The following is a 24,610-nucleotide window of genomic DNA, read 5'->3' on the forward strand; positions in this document are numbered from 1 at the left end:
AATACATATTTTATTTGTATAAGCATCGATTTGTCATATTTTAAATCTACCTTATATTTACAATTTTCTCCATAAATCTTGTTGCAAATTCGTAAATACCTGCATAAACAATAGTATACGAGTAAATAATTTCATTTAATCTGGGATGACTGAAATATTCTTCTCAACTGTAATCATAATATTCTAAGATTCACATATTTTTAAATGTATATAATATCGAAGTATGTAAGTTTTCATAACACACAATTTCTTCTTATAGACTAAATTGCATTTCGTAGTTACTCATATTACATTTAGACACTTTTTTTTATATTGCTTGTTATTTGAAATTTATTTTTTATGTGAAAGTGTACTCTACAATATAGTTCATTTTTATATAAGGTACCTATAATAGTTTATTTCTAGTATTGATTTTGTTGTATACAAATAGTTTGATAATTTTTATGAATTTAATAATACAAATCGTACGATTAAAGTAGATTTAAAAAAAAATTTAATTCATCAAACATTAAATACCTAGGCATCTATTCTAAATTGTTAGAAAATATACAAAAATATATTTAGTGTAGTATGGATTAAAAACTTTAAAAATAAAGTATTGATTAAATGCCAATTGGCTGTTATATTATTTAAATTATGTATAACATAGGTAGGTACTATTATTATTAAAGTAAAAATCCATAACTATCCGTGTAATAATAAAAAATAATAATAATAACGACTCAAAAATCATTCATGTAAGCATGCGATTCTTAGAAACTAACAAATTAGTTATTGAATAATAAATAACGTGAATTGTGTAATTGTGTTACATATAAGGTTCTATAGATATTATGTTGTACTATTTTAAGCAAAAGTATGTTCTTTTTGAGTCTGAATAAGACACACTTTTTATTTATTAATGAATTGTGGAAGTAGCTGCAATATAGAAATATAGTAGTAATATTATTAGTTTGGTTTTATAAATACTAACATAGTAAATTTACAATTCGTAAATAATTTATAAGCAGTTCCTACATTCAGCAATAGTGATTCAATACGGAAATTATGATTCAGGAGAGGGGACCTATAAATCGGTAGCACATAGTGGGCAGATTGTTTGATTGACACGGCTAAACGAGAAGTGGCGATACCAAAAATAAGGTGTCACAGAAGAAATTTCACCTCTGCTGACTCCAAAAAATAATAATGAAACCAACAAAATTACTTCTCGTTTAATTTTCTTTCATTTGTATTTATTTGGTGAAAAGTAATTTGGACAATTAGTTTAAATACTCACAAGAGTTAAGACCAATGCAGGAGTTTCACGAAGAAAACGTCATATAATAATATAGCAAGGGTAACAAAACCATTCACAAGTCACCTTAAAGCAATGAATAATGTGATAAAGTTTTGTGTATGTCTTTGCACCACCTCCGTCAGTAAAATCGTATAATATCTAGTAAAATCTCTGTCGAAATTGAGCACTAAATCCACTGATCAACCACTGCCAAATGCTAGTAAGTCACATATATGTCACTTAACTGAATAAAAATTAAAAATGTATTTGACAGTGATAATCACAAATTTTGAGATGTTTAATATGTACTTATATTAATTACTGTTTACGATCCACTTTTTAATTATTAAATTCTTGCAATAAATAATTCAATGTATAGATATGCTTTCTCGGTGTTTAATTTGTATAAATTTAATATTTTTTTCTACTATAACATTTTATACTCGTACATATCAAATATATAATATATCATTTTTTCTCTGAATAAAATGTAAACTAAAACCATATCACAAAAGTGTACTAACAACTGCTTAAAATTATCATGTTGATATAAAATGTTATAATAAATTACATTTATACCTACAGTTTTTAATCACACTTATAATTTTTCTACATTTGATTTATGAATTATGTATAATTCAAGCACAGATAAACTATGCAAATCAAAAGTTTTAAAAACTGATCCATTTAAATTCTTAATAAATATGCCTTTGAATTATTTATATGTATATCGGTACATAATATAGTTACTTAGATATTAAATACAATAATAAAAAATAAAAACTGAAGAAAATAAAAGTTTTGCAATTCAATGTGGTTATTATAAAGGTATATTTGTAGATAAATAATATATATGCAAATACATTTTTTTCTAACGAATATAAATGAAAAATTGTATTAAATCAATAATACAGAAATTATCTCTGAAGAATTAAACATTCAATTTTTATTTAAGAATGATACATGATACATGAATACATAATACATTTAGTAAATATAAAGATAATAATAAATTGGGGGGGGGGGATAAGTATTGTATTATATATTGTTAAACTAATATAACATGATCAATTCAAATATTTTTTCACAACTTATTTAGTGTTATAAGTATCTACAACAGTGCAACTGTTAACACATATAAGACTACAGTGAGAGCAATGTTTGAGCATTAATAAGCTAAATATTATGGAACAAATACTAAATTAGATTCAAAGTATTTATATTAGAAACTAAAATTATGAATGTTTTCATAAAACAAAATAATTTCTCGAATCGATGAATGCATCACCTGTAAGAAATAGAAATCAAACAGAATAATACAGTACGTACAATTATTAAAATTACCAAGTATTCGTTTAGAAATTTTAGAAAAACTGTCCCTTAAAGTTTTAGATCAAACATCAGTTGTTACAACATTTTGGAGTAGATTACTATAACAATAGTAATAATAATATATATAAAATATAAAGTCACCAGTTGTTCGTCTGACAGTATCAAAACCTTTTTTATTTTACTTTACTATTTTATTTTACTTTTGTATTTTATTGAACTTAAGCCCGGTGACTAAAGCCATTAGCTGTTGTAGTTATTATGAACTGATAGGGGTAAGGCTGGTATGGTAGGTTGTTTTTACGATTGTTACAGTTGTTTGTGTGGCAAAGTTTTTAACTACTATGAGTCCGGGTGGTCACCCATCCGGGAGCTAAAAGCTGTGGCCGTTACTTACTCCCAGTCGCATTCGCTCAGCCAACGCTCCACGTCAAGCCACTATCAACGCTTTTTTATGTCTGTAATAATACAACTTCTTAATTTGAAGTGGATGGAATTTTAAACATAATAATAATGGATAGTTTATTATATATTTAATGAGAATCATAACCATTCTGCAAATGTTTAAAACATCTTGAAAATATATTGCTCAAATATGTATGCCTAGTAACCTAGAAATTTCAATATTTGTAATCATAAATAACGTTTTTGGTCCATACATTTTTTATATTTTTGTCATATTTCAATAAAGGCGTAATAGGGTTAAGGAAAAATTAGGTACATTAATCTATCAAAATTGGGTTACGAAAAACAAAAAATTTAATGTAATTTAAAGTATGTAAAATAGAAACATGGCATTATTAGATATAACATAATTAGATGAACAATATTACTCTAATAAACACCTTTAAACTATATTATAATTTATATGAGACATATTATACTATAATAAATTCGTGTAAGTTTCTTAATATCATTCGTTTTTACTCTTTTAATGAGTATACCTAATAATTAATTAAAACAACAAATAAAATCAATGTGTTTTATTTTTTAAATGTATTATATTAATATATTTTTTAATTATAAGATCATTAAATAATTGTGCCATGTAAAAATACAATATACTTGTATATCTTACAAAACATGTACTATATTATATTTGAAAGATCATTTTTTGAAAGAAAAAACAATAATTCACGCAGCGTTATTAACACAAATAAATGTCCTTGAGTATTCTATTTCTGCGTGGTCAGAGTGTAAGTCCTTTGGGAAATCACACGAGAAAAAAAAGGATAAAAAGATGTTAAAAAAATAAATTTACAACTGCACAGGGCATGAGGTAGTTTTAAGAAACAAACAGTTAATAAAAATTTAAAATAATTAAGGTAATATAAGTTAATAAATATAATTAAATATTTACCGATGTCAATACAAGTTTATACTTGACCTAACACATAAATTATTGATTTTTAAATGTAATTATCAATCTATATTATATTGGTATAATATTGTATAGTAAGGTATAACTTAATTTATATAAAACTTGGAGGTTAACTTATAACAGAAACTGAAACTTTAGTTGAGAAATGATTATAAATTGTAGTTGAAAAAGCTTATTAAATCATATATGTTTAATTTTAAGTGGGACGATGTCCAAGTAACGAAGTTATTCTTTGGTACATCATAAGCTACTACAAAAATGTTGAAATAACAGCAAATAAAATAAGCAATTTTAAATAATCATCTTATCAGAAAAAAATGGGTTTATGAATTTTGAATTTCAAATTATATAACATTAAAAGAGTTATGAAATTCAAAGGAGCTACAGAGTTAGTGGGTAATAAATCACAACTTATAGTAAAATTGCATTGAACATTGAAAGTTGTATCACTTTTTATGTAAAGACTAATGCAAACTTGTATAAATTTGTACATATACAAGTGTAATTAAAGTAGATTCGTTTTAGACTAATTTTTAAAATTATTATATTAAAATAATCATAACATACCTACTCAAGTATAATTTAAATTATTTATAATGTATTCAAAGGTACTTTTTATGACCAATTTTACTTGGTAGGTGTTTCATTTTTAAATGATACCAAGATTAGCATATTGTTGAATAATGTATAGATTATACCTAAAAAATCATGCATAATAACTTACAAAAATGATTGATTAATATTTTCTTAGAAGATATTTATAAATTCTTTACGGTTGACTGTGGTATCAGATGCACTTAGTTGAAATAATTAGTTATAGCAGAAGATAGTCATTAAAATATTCAAGAGTAAAATCAAATCTATATTAAGAAAACAAAACGGTGTAGAATATGAATATAATATATTTATAATGAATATTATTATCCTGAATAGTTATGTAGACAAATTATTTTATAAACACGAAATAACATTAAAAAATCTTTTATTTACGATATTTCGTAATTTTGACTTATGTATCAATTCCCATATTATATGTAAGTATGTATAACTTACATAATATTTTGAAAATTGGTAAATTGTTCATAAACATTTTTTTATGGGTGTTTTTTTGTAATTTACAACTAAAGTATGATACGTGTTTGACACCTCAAAAATTTTATTAAATAATATGTACACTGCAAATAATAAAATGAACGTTGTTTTCTATTTTTACTTCACAGCTCTTCTTAAAATTGTTCATATGACAAAGAAACTTATATCATTATTCATTGCATAAATTAAAACTACTTGTTTTATTAAAAACAAAAAAAAACAATCCATACAAATACAAATGTATAAAACCATATAACTTTTTTATTTTATAATATTTTAAGGAACAAAGAAATAATGTATACAAAAATAAATATAATAATGAAATAAACATATTAGTATTTAAGTATGTAGGTATAACCTATCTACTAAATATATTTAAAAAAATCATGACTAAAAGTTACCATAATATGATTTACTAAAGATTCATTTGAAAAAATAATGCATATTATTATGTTTACATAGGTAAATGTATTTCTTTTTTAATATTTTAAAGAAGATTTATTTGTTTTCATTAATTTTGTTGTAAAGTGTTAGGTCAGTAAATATCAGCAAAATATAATTCATTGTCATGGACTTTTTTGGTTTTTTTTTTATATTATACGAGTTTATAATGTCGTTTGCAGACCATTGAATCATCGTAGTATTTACCAAAATATAATCCTTCACTTCCAGACCGTAGGTATTGGACAAAATAATATTCATCATAAATAAAGTAGAAGGAATTTGACTTTATTATGTTAACCTAGGTACACTTTAACATACTGTACACAATTTAATATATTTGTTTACGTAAATTAGGAGATAATATTATATTATTATTTGTTTGTGTGTAAACACTGTAAACTTCAATGAACTAATTCATTGACTAATTTAACTTTAATATTTTCAACGCAATGGTAATAATTTTTGTGTAATTCTTTTTAATGGCAGAGTTATGATTATATGAAATATTTAAGATAATTCTATACCTATACTATTTTTTTCTGATAAAACAATAAAAGAATAAATCACTTCAATTTCAAATCGGTGACGAGATTAAAATTTGAAACTTTTAAAGAACGTTTACTATGCTTGCCTACTTTCAAAATCCTTGTTTCGAGGAATAAATATACTATTTTAAAGCCGAGAATTTCCTAGTTTACTTAAATTTCTTGTTGGGTTAAAATTACAATAGGTACATATATCTACGAACGGTAGAAAGGTACATTTTCTACCAACAACTTAAAATAGTTTCGTAAATAAATGTTATTTCAACATAAATTTGATGTAAAAATTTTGACTGGATAAATTAACAGGGGTTGAGTACTCGTCTCGCCTTGGTATAGTCTAGTATAGAACAGTGGTATATATTACGTAGTTGTGTTCTTCAATTTGAAACCAATGACAAATCATCGTGTTCAAAAAAACAGTCCTAAGTATGGATCGTTTAATACCAAGCTTATTGACGTTTCTGCATTACGCTTGTTGAAAATATATTAAAAAATCTAAAAACGACTTTTTAAAAAATACTGACAATATTTGGTTTCCGATCTATAGGCATGAAAAAGAAACTATTCTATCCAAAAAATATTAAAAAATACAATTGTACAAAAAAAAAACTTATTCGAAAACCAATAAAAATGTTTCTAATATAACCATAAAACGAAATCGATTCTAGAATTTAAAGCATCTCAGCATAAAATAGTGTGTATTAGGTGTTTATAGTGTGCATTCCTGGTAGGTATAATATAGATGTATCGAATAATTGTTTTAGTATGTTCAATGTTGATTTTTGGACTTTAAAGTAATCATGCCTACCCACGTCTTATCATCAATAATATTATAGATACTAGTATCTGGTAATGTTGTTATAGTCGTGACTAGTAATAATTTTAGGTAGTTTTAAAAAACTACAATACCTAACAATAGCTTACCAATATTTATGTGAACTGCATTGTGAAGTAATAGTTTTTTTTAAATATTTAGGGTCATCTAAGATGGAACCTTTCTTATTTCTAGTCTAGTTTTATTAAAACTAGTGTAAGTATTGTTCTAAGAAACATACAGAACGTTCACTAAACTGTTTAGATACTTGGAAATAGTAGGTTCACATTTTAGGCCCTATAAAACATGTGCATTTACGATAACGAGGTACATGGTCTTTAATTTATAACAAATAATTAACTACCACCTTATATTCTCAAGTATAATTTAAACACAATATAACTGAACTCAGAAGCTTACTGTGTGAAAATTTATTACATAATATAACTAGTACAAACATCAAATTTTAAGTTACAATCTAAATGTAAATTGTATGCATTTAAAATTCGAATGCTATACATTAATGCGTTATAACTATTGTTCTACACTATTTTCTTATGATATGTCGAAGACAAATATTAAAATGTAGACATATTAAACTTCATACTTTGATCATCTATTGGATAGGTAGCTAGTAGTTATGTTTTAAATACTCATGTTTAAAATATAATTAAAATCGTTCAAGTATTCAAGTTACATAGTTGCCTTCGAATGATTAACTTAAATACTGCGGATTTGTCATAACTTCTATTTATTTTAAAATTAATTGAAAATAATTGAAATTCATCAATTCTGTATGCATTACGGCTCACGTTTGAAGTAATGCAAAATGACATTTCTCTCTCCCAAAAAAAAAAAAATCCATCCGTTAATCATTATTATTATATTATAAGTGGCATTGTTATTCCGAACATATTTTAATTAATCCAATGTCGTGTAAAAGTAGAATGTATAACGATAAGTTTCAACTTCTAGTGAACATAGTATCAAACTTAAACTTACACATGAATATTATAGTATAACTGTGTCACATTGCCAGCATTACGTATAATTTATTCAAACTATAACGTAATAACATTGTGCCGAAACACGTGACAGTCGGGCGAAGAATTTCGTGTTTTAAATACTCATAGGAATAACTTGCATTTTGTTGAAATAAAATGTATTTACTGGAAGCTTCTTTCGACAGTCATCAATTATTATGTCGAAACATTTATACATTTAAAATTGCTTACATTATGCGAATTCATTACAAAACATTAGTTTTGGAAAAAAAATAGTTTTTTTTTTTAGGTTTTTTACTGTAATTTGAAGACATTTTTAATTTTACATTTTGAAGCAGAATATTATTATGAGAATTTTTAACTCGAGTATGTATGTCAGGAGTAAATATTATTTTCAGTTGTCGCAAAGTGACTCAAAAATTATGGTTTACTGTTCTACTCGTCATAATTTTAAATATAGGTTCTGATAATTTGTTTACTTCTGAAAGTGTTTGAAATCCCATTTTTAAACATAAATATTCTCAAGAAAATATTTTTCTTAAACTTAAAAATGTATGTTGACATTCAACAAAGTATAGACCTTGCGAAATGGTATCCATAAAAAAACCACAAAGTTAAATTTTTTACTTAAAAAATGTCGTTAGGTAATGAGTACAAGAATAATTTTTTTCATAAGCGTTTATACTTTTTGACATAATAAGTGTTATCCGTCAAAAGAATTACCCTGTATTTAATATATATATATGTATATAATACTATATATATATAATTTATGTACCAACGTTCTAAAATAATTCAACCATTTTTTTCCTCTACAGAAATGTCATTGAATAGATACTTAAAATAGAAAATGTAATAGAGCATTTTATATTATCAAAGAGAGGAAAAGTGTCTCCCTCAACTGAAATATTAGTAGTTAATATAAAGGAAACGATTGCTCTCATAATTTATAAATATATACATATTGTGATACTTATTTAAACTGTTTTTTTGTACTAAAAGTAGACTGATAATAACTAATAATATTTCTAACATTTAAACAACACGGACAAAATATATCTAATACCCATTTGTGCCGTATCTATTAGTATTGTGAGCGAGTTGGAAAAAATGGAGTATCATAATTGGTTTACACAGTGATCAAAAATCAGAAACGAGCTAATTCTCTTATCATGTTATTGCATTTTAGAGAGACTAAATTCAATTAGGTACGACTAAAAGTATAAAATTATAAATAGCACTTGACAAAATATTTGAAATGAATTAATTCATAGATTACCATGATAATATAATAATTTAATAATTACTACAGTATAATGTAGAATAAATAATAAATTAACTTAACTCTAAGATTTCATGAATTCAAAATAAAAAATATTGGTGTAAAATAATGGCCTCTAATCGTAAATTATTTGTGGAATAAATAAAAGAAGCAAAGTATCAATGTGTACTAACGTTATGATTATAAATAACAATTAATGCTACGATCTACTAAAATTTCAAGTACCTATACCTAAGTAATTTTAATTAAAATAACAAATTCTATTAAATATATCGAACATTTTTTTAAAAATGTTTATGTTTAGGTCATAACTCATAAGTATAAGTTACTTAAATAGTAGTTGTAATTGTTACTAAACTGTGAAAAATAAAGTACCTACATACCTGCAGTATTATTACTTTCTGTACATTTTAATACTGAAAAAAATTAGTACATAGCCAATCGGATAATTTAACTAACATTTTTTGATAGATTTCTCGAATTTTTTCCAAAAATTATTAGTTAGTTCAAAAACTCACATACCCTGCAAAAATAACTTTATGCAACATTTTGTAATATTATATTATGTCAAATTTTCAATTGAGGAGAGCCTACAAAACTTCAGGAACACTCCTCTATTCCAAATTAGAAAAAATTGTGTAAACAGGAAAATAAAAAATAAATAAAAAATATTATTCTATACATTAGTATATATTTGATAATATTGTGTTATCCACGAAAGAAAAATCTATTTTGTGTTTGAATGCATAGTCATATTAATATGTTGTGGCCACAATAAGCTGTAAATGAAGAGTAAATCAAAACTCCTTATTTCAATAGAAATATTTTTCTTGATTGAGAACTTGAATTGCTGTGAAAAATCATTGAAACCGGTAATAAGGTTTCGGCCAGTCTAAAATAATTTATTATTTTTTATATAGCTTAGACAATTTCAACAAATCTTTATAACTTTTCAAATCATTTACTTTTCATTTATTTAACAATATAATTTTCTATTAAAATATTTCATTAATTTTGATAACATTTTCAATTGTTGGATTTGGTTAATTTATACTTTTAAATTTTCATTTTTAAAAATCTGAATAATCAGTTTAAATTATATAATTTTAGTGGTTTTTTCGTTTAACTATTGATTTGAATTCCATTTGAATATCATTAAGTGTTGAACATTTTTAATTTATCTTTGATCTCCGGGGAAAAAATATTTAAAAATAATATAGATATTTATAAAGAGTGATTTACCAAGCATGCTCATCCCCATTTTTTCTTCAATAATACAGCTATTCAAAATCCGATTTTTGGAATTTATAAATAAACTTAATGACCATATTTTAAAATTCTTGAGATCTATTGTATTACTCAAGTATTTTGTACTCTTTAGGTTGTTCTGCAGAGATACTAACTTTTGTTCCTCAAATAAATGTCCGTCTTTTCTTCTTTAAATTATTTGGGGTATACATTTTTTGGAAAATGTTGACATAGCATAACCAAAATATATAATACGGTAAGTTTTGGAGTTGTTTAGCTTTTTGTACAAAGGATAATGATTCATGATAATCTATTTGTAAGATATGGGCGCTTTGATGGTTTAAAAAAATGTCCCAAGTATAATGAATAATAGATTCAATACTACATATTTTTTTTACAGCTTAAGGACTATATCCTAAGAAGAAACATTGTAATGACTGAAGAACTACTCATTTGGATTTTGCATTATCCAATGAATAATTTACAGAGAAAATAGGAAAGGGCTTAAGTAATACAAAAAATCTCAAAAAGTTTTAAAAAAAGCTCTTTAAGTATATTTAAAAATTCGAAAATTCGGACTTTGAATAAATTCATGATTTAAGGAAAAAATGGGGGTGAGTGAACATGTTAGGTGAATCAATCTCTATAGCAGTGATGGGCAACTCAAAGTTACTAGAGGGCCAATTTTTAGAAAATTAAAATCTAGCGGGCCTGAGCATAAAAAGAAAAAAAGGAGGTCATTTCAAGTATACATTTTAATTGGTGTTAAAAAGATTATAGAGTATAGACAGTAAACTTGAAAATGTTATGATGTAATTTGAAAATGTAGCTCGGGCAGGATGAAAAAGGCTCATGGGCCGCCAGTTATTCACCTCTGCTCTATAGGATTGAAAACTAACTTAACATATTAATAATTATATTTCTACTCTCTATTTATAAGCTGTAAATGGCATATAGGTACCTACCAACAATGATAATTTATTTGATATACTAGTTTGCTTTAACAATGGAAATATTTTCAACGTACAAAGTTTGATTTTGTGGTTGTTATTCAATATGAAATCAGTTCATAATATCATAAAGGAACATTTGAAATAGGAATATCGAATATATAACGAAAATATTGTTATAAATTAATTTGATATCCTAAAAAAATATTACTTCACGACTTCACAGAAGATCACGAAGAGTAATTTTAGAAAAATAGTTCATAAGCAAATACAATTGGTATCCAGGAATTAATCTACAAAAGCAATTTCAGTTAGGTTGATATCTTTAATTATGATTTAAATTGAAGTCCAGATGCCGTCTCAAATATCAGAGGTAAAATAAATTCCTATCATGAACAGTTGTTTGGATTCAACAATAACGACAAATTATTTAAAAATTTATAATAATACCGAACATCGATTAAAAAGGTATATAAGCAATAGATCAATACATTTTATGCATCTCTAAATTTTATAGTATTAGGCAGCTTGAATAAAATTACAACCAGAATATAATATACTTAAATTCTTTAATTAATCGATGATTTTCTACGAATTACAATATTAGTCATTCGAACATCGTTACAGTATTGATTTCTCAAATCAATAATTAATGATAAAATAAATGTTGTGTCTACGTAAAGCCGGATTTATGGGACAAAAATGAACAAGTAAATTAATATTGGTAATGCAAAAATGACTATTCTTAGATAACAATTAGAACATGGAATATTCGATGTGCTCCCCAAAAACCATGATTGTATTTATTTTAATAATTAGCAATAAATTAACATTACACATAGGTGTTTGGTATAACGAGACAATAATCACCAAAAAGCTCTAATTTGTCTATAACAATTGGCTATTGTCAATAGCAACCTATTAACTATCAAAAATATAAAAAAACTTCACATAATTAGGCACCTATCTATTATGATTAATGTGGTTATGTAACAGTAATGGTTACAGATAAAAATAAAGCAAGTTTGTGAAAACACTGCAAATATACCTTTATTTTTAAGATGTATGTGCCTATGGATGAAATATGACGAATGACTACCAATAACTATATAAATATAAACCTACATAATATTTAATAGACATGTGAGGCCATATTAAAAAATAAGTAGTATCATATTTAAGATTTTATTTTCTGTATTAAAAAAAAAATTTAAGTTCTAGTACCTATACTTATTCCAAATGAGAATTATTTAAATAATTTAAGAAGCTTTATTTAAAAATAAAATGTTGTTATTATTTTTAATTCTCTAATTTCTTATTGAATTTAAAGTTTAAACCTTAAGTTTCGTTGTTTTTATCACAGTTATTTGATACAGTTTTTTGCAATTTCCGCGAAAACAGCTAGAAAGTATAAAAAGTTATTTTTAAAAGAACCACCTCACGTCTATGCCCAAAATTCAACCGATACAGAAAGTTTCGGAGTACTTCTTCTATCTGAAAACGTGATCATAGTGTAAATAAGCTAATAAATAAATAAACACATATTCTGTGTTACACCAATTTCTTGCCTATTCTGATCAGAACCTAAAAATAAAAATAAAATAAGCAAATTAATCTGAACGATTATCAATTTATACCCGAGAACATAGTGGATCTGCTAGTAGACATATTATTTGATAAATGTGAGTGGGACGTTAAACAAAAAATGATAAATACACTTTTGAAGTTGTCAGTCAGGTTGTAGCCCGTTAAGCTATAAGTCACAAGCCGAGAAATCATTAATATTATTAGACCTACAGTACTACGACATATTAACAATATGTAGTGAGTAACAATAATGTATCCAGATAATATTATATTTGAGAAAACTGAAAAAAACTATTGCCAATTGCGTAATAATTATAGTAATGTACTAGATCAGTCAATATTTAACAATGTATAAGGAAAACATATTTTTCATATTTTATGTTTCTCGTTTACAAAAATATGAATTTTCAATAACAAAAAAAATATATACATAACTGCATTTAAGTACAAGTATTTTGTAGGGAATTAATTTTTTTCTTTTTTGTATGGTTTTATGGGAATTGGGCACTAATCCAAAGTTTTTCAGCCAAATTAATCCGATACCTAAATAATATCGAAAATATTCCTGAATCACTGTCAATAATAGATACTAAAATCAACAAAAACCAAAATATTGTCTAAAATCAGAAATTAAAAACCCTTTACTAAAAGTAGAAATTATGCCATTTCGGTATTGAAAATTGTATTGTTATTTATTACTTCAATAAAACTACAAACAATATGATAATATTTCTTATTACTTTTAATAAATGAATCATTTATCGTTTAGATAAGTAGTATACGTTCATATTTACTACAAAATTTAACACAGTAATTTAAGATAGAAAAAAAATGTTAAATTTATTTTTAAACTTAGTGTAGTATACAACAATAAAATTGGTAAGACAATAGTTTTAGTAGAAAATAATACCCCGCATGATTCAAAACACCCATTACCCCAATATTCTTTTTACAATCAAAAACATTTTATGATATAAATTTATTAGATATTCTAAATATGTAGAGAACAATTTTCATTTTACTTACAATATTTTTCTTTTTAACTTTTAAATAGAATAGGTGCACTTTGTTGCAAAAACTGTGAATAACTACAGAAAAAAACTGTGGCATTTACAGCGAGCGCAGTTTAAATAATATTAACTTTAATAATAGCTACTATTATTGAAATAATTAACACTAGAGCAGTAGCCAGTAGAGCTTTAAGATTTTGACGAATTTCCAGAACTTTTAAAAATGTTTAACTATTTTAAACCTAAACGGATTTTTTTTAAATAAATGAATGTTTTCTGATACTTATTTGAACAAAAATGGTAAATTTAGTTATATTACTTTTAATTTTCATTCAAATTCTTCATCGCATATTATTACAATTTAGAAAGTTCGAACAATACGATTTATAAATATTTAAAAAATATTTTTAATTTAAAGAGGGCTATAATATAAAACATCGATTATGAACGTTAAAAACAATAATTTATTTTATTTTATGTTCTCTAAAATATTTAGAGGAAACAATATAGATATAGTTGACATTTTTTTTTTAACAGAAAAAATGCAGAATTTTAATTATTAAACAGCTACAACATTTTAGTTTTCAAATAATATTTCTTGTGTACAAATGAAATTTAACTCATGTATTTGAACACAATAAAGATATTTTTATATAGATATTATATTGTGTCCGAACGCTTCATATTCTATTCATCTGAGTTTGATAGGTATGGTTAAATAATGTCAGAACACATATGTACTAAAAAAGTAATTGTATGAAAAAAAAACAAAGCAATAAATTAACATTTTAAAAACTGGCTAAATAAAATTGTCTTTAATAATAATTAATAACTGTACAGTATATATATTAGATCATGTTTTAATATTTGCATTACGCAGTTGAAAAACACCATTGTAAAATCAATAATATCCAGCCTTAGTTTAATAATTTAATAACTACTGATGTACTCGGATCTGTGATTATCTTAAAAGCTAAATAATTTGTCACAAAACCGTTTTAATGACCCGTCAAACGTTGAAAAAATGTACATTAGAAGTTTACGGGCTTACATAATTTTTACAAGTATGCACTATGCTTGTATTTTATTTATTAAAATATTAGCATATAATTTCTTATATTTTTAACAATAATATTGCTTGAACAATGCAATAGTAAAAACATAATCTACAACTTAGTATTATATACAAATATAAAATAGACTAAATAAGAAAAACAAGATCAAAAGTGATGATACTTGTATACAAAATGAGATGAAACAGCAATTTAAATATACAATAATAAATACCATACGACAAATTAAGGATTTGGGGACAAAAAGATAAAGGATAAGAAAAAGTTCTGGAGGCGGAATTGAACAATCAATGAGACTGCGAAAAAATTAGAATGACATTATCTTAATGAAAAATAGTAGTGATAACGGTTTAGAGCGATGAAAAGCAAGATCGTAGGTATTGTAAATATGCGATGTACGTTTATGTTAATAGGAAAATAAAATAATACTTTACTTAAAGGTGAGTACACGTCATGTCTAATGCAAAATATGAAACTTAAATTGTCTTTCTTTGAATTCAGGTTTATACTTTTCCTATAAACCAACTAAATAATAGTTTATATAGGAATCCATGCTTAAAGTATAAATAATAAATGAAATAAAAATGCAAGTGATTTTCATTTTTAGTCATAATAATCAACAGTTTGACCTTTAGTTTATTAAATTTTATTTATTTTACACGGTATAAATAAAAAATTTAAAAATTATTTTTAGTATTTGAAACAGCAATGAGGTCACGCACCGAATAAAAGTCAATGGACTAGTGAACACCAGTTGTACCTGCTGACCGATACGTACCGTCTGCATTGACAGTATAGATAAACCTCGACGAGACGACCGATTTATTGATAGTAATAAATACATAAAAACCAAAATATAAAAGTAGGTTTCCTGTACATCCATTAGGTAATAAGATACAATGTTCAATATCAAAGTATATTGAATGAAAAGAAGACTTCGGGAATTCGGGAAATCTAGAAACCATGACACTATAAACAATTATCAATAATATACTACTATAGGTTATACAATTAGCTATATTTTTGTACCAATTAAATTTACACCTGTTTAGATTCTGAGCCATCCAAGACAATTTTTTTTTTTTTTTGGTGTCTGGCGTCACCTTTTAGAGCAGTAGAAATGTTTTGATTTTCTACTTCAGGATCTTTTATCGTAGGAAAGTAACTAGTTCGTATTTCGAGAGGTCAAAACAAAAAAAATCTAGTAGTTATCAAAAGCGTGGAGAAAACAAAAAATAATCAATAATAACAGGATTTTTTACCCAAAACCAGTTTTTGACGAAATTGATTTTTTTTTCGTGTTACTCAAAAACGAAAAATCATAAGAACATGAAGTGTCCACTAAATCTTTATACGAATAATTTCCATACATTCTGATTGCAATAATATTATAAAATAAACTTAGTACCTAATAAGGTCGACGACCTTAGAATATTTGTTCGTAGATAATGATTTTAAATCATTGAATCCAAAACTAACACATCATCCGTAATGAATTACTGTAGCAATAGTGACTCAAATGACACAAAAACAGCGGGCTAGGTATCCAATTGCCCCCTTTTTTTGATATATTTTGTTGTTCATAATTTATAACACATCAACATCCATATCACAACTTTTGTGTATTCGAATGATTGCCAATTGGTGGTTGAAAATGTAAAGCTAACATTTTTACGAATAAAAGCTTTATAGTGTGATGAAATATTAGTTCATATAAGTTCAAACTGGTCAGAAATATTAACCGTATAATAACGATGTGAATATAAGAAATATTTATTGACTATTGATTTTTAAGTCCATCTTACATAATATGATTCGTATACGTTTGTGTATCGTCATTAGAGACATGGTTTTTTTTTTTAACTTTCAGTGAAAAATGTGCGTAGCAGTGTTGGCGAACCGCCTATTGACAGAAGTTCAGACTATATTATGTAATAAATGTAATTAAATTACGAAAAAAGGGTGTTTGATGTCAATAAATCGTTTTCATCTGACTAATGGATAAGTAGTTAATAACTATATATAGGCATGCCTATACTCAATAACCACTGTATATCGAACTGTAAACTGCTCTCGGTTAAAAAACAAAATATTGAAAATTATATAAATTCAATGAAATACGCCAGTATGCCTGCAGGGAAATCGGTTATATAGAATTTACGAATGGGGAAGTAAGTAGTGACGAATTCATTTACATAATATGGTTAAATAAGAGACATAATAATAATAAGATCGAAACAAATTTAAAAGGGTTGATAGTGGGACTGATTGAATGATACAAATAGTGAGAAGATTATTAGTCGAGAGAGGATGTATCGTTTGCAAAGCGTAAAATATAACGTTAAGACATTTGGCAGTAAAGCTAAATGGTTATTTTAAAAGGTAAGTTTTCTGAACATTTTGAATAATGAAATACAGAATTAACGAAGAGCTATATGGCGTAAGAAACAAAACCATCAGCAGTAGAAAAGGTAAGACAGTAAAAATTCGGGAAATTATTAGTGTTAAAGCATTTGTTACACAGATTGTTTATGTAGCATTGATGGACTTTGCAGGAATTTACGGGATACCGAGAAAATTGTTTGAATTTAGATTATAATTTTTGAAAAAAGATAAAAGGATAAAGACTGCAGTGACTCGTCGACATTCGTTAATCTCAGCACAGTTTAATTGTTGTTGTTTTAATTGTTTTATTTGGACTTTATGGTAAAGCTCGTTTTAACAATTAGGATAATCTAGTGCTATATAATTATTTCAACTATATTTTTGAACATTTCTGAAAACTAATAAACTTTTGCGTATTAAAAACATTCAGTATGATGCACAGTTACTCAAATAATTGTGTAATAGTTGTGAAATACTAATAAAGTTATAGATAAAAATATGCTGTAAATATTTTCAAAATTAATTACACTCAGATTAAATTATATAATGAGTTTTTACTTAAAAACTTAATTTAAAACTGTTCAAATTATTTCGTTACATTAATTGTTAAATTTAATTAAATTACTTTATTGTGTACCTATGTATAATTTGGTATATTACTAGATATACCTATACAATATACATTCATTCATTCATTCGTTATTCAGTTTAGTTTACATAATATATTATTAGATTTGGAAAAAATTATACGTACTTATACTTAGGTACTAAGAGTTCCGATTAGTTTCTCCTGTATAAACTAGCCACTATAATTGTAACACTACTAAATTATTATTATAATGTACCCATACATTTTATATAAATTGTAAAACGTATAATATAGGTAAATATTTTTTTAAATAAGACCTGGCAATACAAAAACCTGGTGTTTATCTTGGACAATGTCTGCACTTCAGTGGTGTATTGGTAGTGATATTGCGTTTAAAAGCAATTGAAAACTTTCAAATTCAAATAACAATTTAGGCGGTGTTTGGTGTCTTATTGACATTTTGACTTGACACATCTTCAACATATGTCGTTGACTTTCAGAAACTATTTAAAAAGTCTAAAGACAACCCTTTAAATATACCGACTGACTAGACTCGGTTTAATATTGATAGAAGGAATACCGCGTGAACCAGAAAAAACTGTTCAAATATAATATTATGAAATAAACATTATAGCAAAATAATTAAAATGTATAGATTAACTCAGAAATGAATCTAAAAATGAATGAAATAAAAATTAACAAACGATTAAAAAAAAAACCTCAAACTTATTTTGTTCTATCGCAGGTCATGATTTATTCCAGACGTATTTTCTTTTGTAAATGGTAAGTGATTGTAAAGTTTCTACCGAACTATTACAATAACTATACGTCTATACTGTAACATACGTTGAGTTTTCAAAAAATTAATAACATTTTCTTCTTCGTCGTCGATATTGTAAATATCTGAAATTTACGTCTATAAAATATGTAGCTACGTCCAAGTTTTTTAATAACACCTTGATCCATCGGTCGCATTTAGTGGAAAAAGCATAACTTAAACATTTTTTGTCAACCATATTTTGGTTTTATAGTATGAGTGCTCGGAGAAGAGGTGTATTCGTGGGATGGATGAATTTTCGAGTAAAACCGTAAAATTGTATACCCATTATTGGTAGATAAATCACTATAACATCATGCATTTTATAAACCGATCCATACTTTTAAATGAAGTACAGATGTAGGAAGGATTTGTAAGTGTTTTGTGGTTGATTAAACTTTTCTATTAGTTTCAAATCATTTTCCACTAGTTGAGTCTAAAATGAATGTAAACGATGGAATAGTTTCTCTTTAACGTACTTTATTGCCAATACTACAGATGTTTTTAACTACATAAGACTCAAATCGAAAAAATCATTATTTATTCAATTTAAAATCTCTCTAACCATGTGTATATACATTTTAGTTTCGGTTTAAGATATTATATTTTGTTTTGAAACCAATAGTAAAATATATTATGTATCTGTGTGATAGGTGACTGTACTTATTGACCAACTAACGATCATTCTATGGGTTGTACAAATTACAAAAAAAATGTGATTTCAATAAATAATGCTTTAGAGACATATTTTGACTATAAATCTAAATCTATCAACCAGTAACTCATAAAATACTACTTTATTTACAATTTATCATAACTAACTTAAATTCAGCAGAGACAAAAAAATAATCAAAAATTGGGTGGAATCAAATTTCTTGTGTATAAAATTTAATCAGAGTATTCAAAAGTATGAAAATCAACATTCATATTACAGATAAAACAAAATAACAAAATTACATATCATTGATTATCAATAACCTTAAATCTACAACAATAACAAATACAAGACGCATTTAATTTGCGTTTGATCTTCGCGGAATAAAATATAAAAAAATTAATTTTCTAAAATAAATGTACAAATAATTTTAGTGTGAAATTGACGCTCTAAGTTTATGACGTTTCTTAATATATTAATAACTGAATAAGTATAGTTTGTTAATTCTCCGATGGTATTGTGTGACAAGAAGGTGCAAAAATTGAAAAAAAATACCTGGTAGTTCGTAGATCTCGAGAGCAACTAATTTGATACTTTTCTTGATTCAATTTTTAACAGATAAAAACGTTGATCTTCTTTATACAAAAACACATCACAATATTTAATAACAAGAATCAACATTTATGTTTATTCATGTGGTACTCATTGTTGTCTGTTGTAGCACTGAAATTGTTTATGATTTGCATGTTATAATTTGTTCTACATTTTATTTTGATTTAATGCGCAGTGTAAACTGATATGCATCACACTCACGTAGTAATCTACATAAATCACTTATCAGTTGAAAAAAAATTCAAAAAAATTACATGAAAAATTAAAAAAGTATAATATTGTTCAATAGTTTAATCACAGAGAATTCACATAATAGGTAGTACCTAATACTTTATTCCAACAAACTATAATATCAACCTTGAGTTTGACAGTGATTATAAATACAATTCAACAAATCAGTATGTCATTATAATTGTTTCCCATTAAAAAATATCTACTTTCATGGAGGTCATCTCAAAAGTATTACGGTTATTTTGTACTTTTATTTTTTACAAAATTATTCTGTGTATGAATGATTTTATTCGCATTACTGATTGATTTTGTTTAGTCAAAAACTATGTTTCATAAAAGTTTAGACAGTTATGGTTTGTAAAATTGTTGGCAAGTATTTGACTTTTGTAAATCTACATTTTTTGAAAATTCTAAATCAGAATTTTAAATTAAAATCAGAGGCAGTCAGTTGTCACTAAAAACTGTATACAACTTTAAAAATCAGAGAGATGAAAAATAATTATGTGTTTTAGTTGGTCAGTGGTATAATATATGCAATTTGACATGACACAGTGCATTGTGCAGACAATACTAGACATATGTGTATTCGTTGATTCCTGATGTTCATTCGATTTCATATAATATTGTATTTTGTTCGTCGATGAGTTCTTACGTACCTAGGTATTAAAACGCGACATAGCCTAACGACAGTGTCACAAAATAAAATGGTTGGTAGTAGAGTAATTTTTTGTATAGGTATGACGTGAATTCCGTATACTTCAAATCCACTGCGAAATAGGCATATAAGTATGAATCAGTTACAGGGGATCTTTCCGAACTGAATGATTGAAGCGTGAAAACGTTTGTTCGTAAAGGACAAAGACACACCATGTGAAACCAAACAATACAAAATGATACGCACCGACACGCCTTTGAAAACATTCAAACTTTAAACAAAATATGTCATACGATTTTTCCCTTTATTGTTTTGTGTCCGTATTAAAGTTTTCTAAAAAAACATTCAGTTTCAAATCGACGATTTCAGAGGTCCTACCGAGTTCTTTACTATTAGTTTGATACCGCTCTTAATCCAAGCAACAAAACACGCCTTGTCCAATGTCATATTATAATATTATGGAAACACAATATTAATATTATTATTAAACACATACTAACAGTTACATATACGATAAACTATTGAATTTAGTTTGATGCTTAGTTATTCATACGAAGGTATCGCGTTCAACTTTACATTGAATTCCTCGGAATCACTCTGTTACACTAGGAAAAAAACTATTCACATACCAGACTTACACAATTCAACCATGATATTCAATATAAAAAGTCGTTTAAACTACGCAATATATATCTTCGAATACCCAACACTTAACATTATTCTCACTATTTTTTTGTATTGAGAAAAGTTTTAATATTCACTTTTGGGTTTGCTTTGTAGACGGACCAAATAGTCCAACAAAATATCCACAGTTTGAAATGCTAATGAAAATACCGAAGCATCAAAGAAACATAATACTAGGGTATTAAGCAATCAACTACAACTTATTGCGTAGGCGCGTCACCCACGAAAACAATACATTTGTGATAACTGAAATTCGTCTGAAAAGCAAATATTACTGTTCGCTTTGGGTTTACTTGTTTTTCACAAATCAATGCCTTTTTTTATAATTCATCTTATTTTCATTCAGCTCTTAGTAGAAAAAATGAGTTTTAAAATTTATCATTCAATACATTACAATAAAGTGAGCTGAAGATTTTTAAATCAATTCACTCATTCTACTGAGGTGGATGTTCGAGTTGCAATAATTATATTTCCCAACGTGAGAAGAAAATATTAAAATAGTATTGACATTTTTATAATAAATAGAGATGAATTTTATCAGCGAAATATTTGTTTATTTTACACAATATATATTATAATATGTATAATAGTTATACAGGTAATCCTGAAACTGGGGGACGAGGTGACCGAGTGGTCTGACTCTTCCGCTGCGACGCAGCCGGTCGCGGTTCGATCCTCGGCCACCGGGCGGCATTTTTCTCCGGACAAGTCGCGGTGACCGGAGAGCAAGTGCTGCCATCCCCCACCCCCGGGGCATGGCAGAAACCTACGGGTGCCCCATTCGAAATTCTGCCAAAACAAACACACACGTGTTCCCCCTACCGTTCCAAAAAACCTACAAACCATCAATACAAAAACCTACAGTACCTACTAATAGCTAATGGCCACAGTTGCCGGGCTCAGGATCAATAAAAAAAAAAAAAAAATCCTGAAACTCTTAGATCTGTAAGAATTGCAAAAGTACTCTATTTTATTTTTTCAACTCTACTATACTAATGTTAATGGTGCAACTAGACGGACAATATATATTTATTTAAATATACATTTACCTATATGGCTATCCACATTTTTTAATTAAAGCATAATGAGTTTCAAAAAAATTATTTTTACAGTTAACAAAAAATTAATTTGTATATTTGATTATTTCTTAAATACCTATGCCTGTTTTTGATTCTTTAGTACAATGTCCATACAAAATTAAACTCTAGGTACTCTTTTGGTTTATATTTTTATGTTTTTATTTATTTTAAATTATGTAGTTACTAAAAAGTACCAAATTAATTCCACTTATTATAGTTGTTAATTTGTCTAATAGTCTATTGCAAATAAATATACTTGAAACATTTATTTTCTATATTTCTATATAAGTGATAGGTATAAATTGTTATTTTAAACTGTATTAAAATATATTTTAGGTATGAAAAATAGAAAACATTTTTTGTTTCTTTAACTTTCTAACAACTTTGCCAATATAAATTGTTAGTAACCAATTTAGCTGCAAATTTTAAGAACAAACAATAGGTAATAAATCATCAAATTAGAAACATCAACAACAAAATGGATCAATATATTATATTTATATTTTATAATCTCCACACAATCAAATTTAAGTAAAAATAATAACATCGGTATTCCTTTTAGAATAAATTGCACGTAATTTTATTGTTATGATAAAAATCTGTTTACAAATTTTGATTTAAACATTATTATTATTTTTAATCTTAACACATAAGTATTAAACATTTGACGAATTCTTCAAAATCTGTACATTGCAATATGGATAATCTACGTTTTCAGTATTCGTTCAACTTCTTTGTCTCTTGAAATTGTTGGTATTCCAACACTTTCATTTAAATTTTAAGTATCAGTGTGAATTGAATTTTGTAGAATACTGAACCAGGATCCCTATTAAATGTAGAAACGAAGAAACATATTACATTTTGTGTATTCAAATAATGAAAGAACGGCGTATTTGTCTACGTTCAATACTTTAATGCTCATGGAATTGCATGCCCATAATTGTATAACGCGATACCGAAAGTAGGTATTTAATGTTTTGTCCTGAAAAATAAAATATTCTACTAAATATCTAAATAATCACAGTATAACGTATATTTATATATTGTAGTTTAATAGAATTATTTATAGGAATTATTTTTCGGGGTTCTCAATAATATCCCAAATCCTGAAGGTATACCAATACCAAAATATCTAGAATTATTTTTCTACCCATACGATAGCCAATCGTTTCCACCGAAGGTCACAATTTGTTCATCAATTGCGCTCTCAAAGGTAAATCTAAAATTATATTCCACTGAAAAGATTTTAATTTTATTCTTATTCAAAACCACATAATATGATTTCTGTGCTTTTGATCGGAAACAGCGGTTCCGGTCTTACTTATACATGTGTCACTTAAATTTGGAAAAAAACCTGGCGCAGTGGTACAAAATTGTCTGCAATAAACCATTATTAGATGAATTTGTATCGTGATTGTACACTAAATAATTGTTCTCGTAGGTACCTACCTATATAAATAATTAATAGTTACTGCCATTTTGTATGTATAGAAAGTAGTCTAGTAATGTACTTTGACTTTTGATACTGAGCCACATATCATATTATAATATGTGACATTATTCGAAATAACAGGAGTAACTTTTACACCTACTACCTACGTCTCTGTAAATGGATTTCCTGATAACATTAAAACCGTTTGATGTCGGGCCATCGATAATAATTTAGTGTTTCACAGTAGCTCGCTTGTAAAATAATTGTTTTTTTTTCCTGTGAATAATAGGTTCATACGCGATAAAGTTCAATGACAAATTTTGGTAATCACAATATGAACACAGAGTACTTGACAGGTTCGTGTATTTTAATATGGCGTATTACACGTGGTACGTGATTTTGTCAACATTGAAATGATTTCAAAACAATGTCT

The 24,610-nt window shown here is 26.2% G+C and overlaps 1 protein-coding gene across 1 annotated transcript in view; it reads right to left on the minus strand.

Annotated features, from left to right (window-relative positions):
• The window catches only part of LOC111032094 (phytanoyl-CoA dioxygenase, peroxisomal-like), a 112,311-nt gene extending 91,950 nt beyond the window's left edge, over positions 1-20,361 (minus strand). The window contains exon 1 of the mRNA XM_022312304.1: positions 20,040-20,361. The gene's annotated coding sequence lies outside the window, so the exon portion shown is untranslated. The remainder of the gene's footprint in view (positions 1-20,039) is intronic.
• Positions 20,362-24,610: the final 4,249 nt, after the last annotated feature.

This window comes from Myzus persicae, unplaced genomic scaffold (assembly GCF_001856785.1).
Source record: "Myzus persicae strain clone G006 unplaced genomic scaffold, MPER_G0061.0, whole genome shotgun sequence".
Lineage (NCBI taxonomy): Eukaryota > Metazoa > Arthropoda > Insecta > Hemiptera > Aphididae > Myzus > Myzus persicae.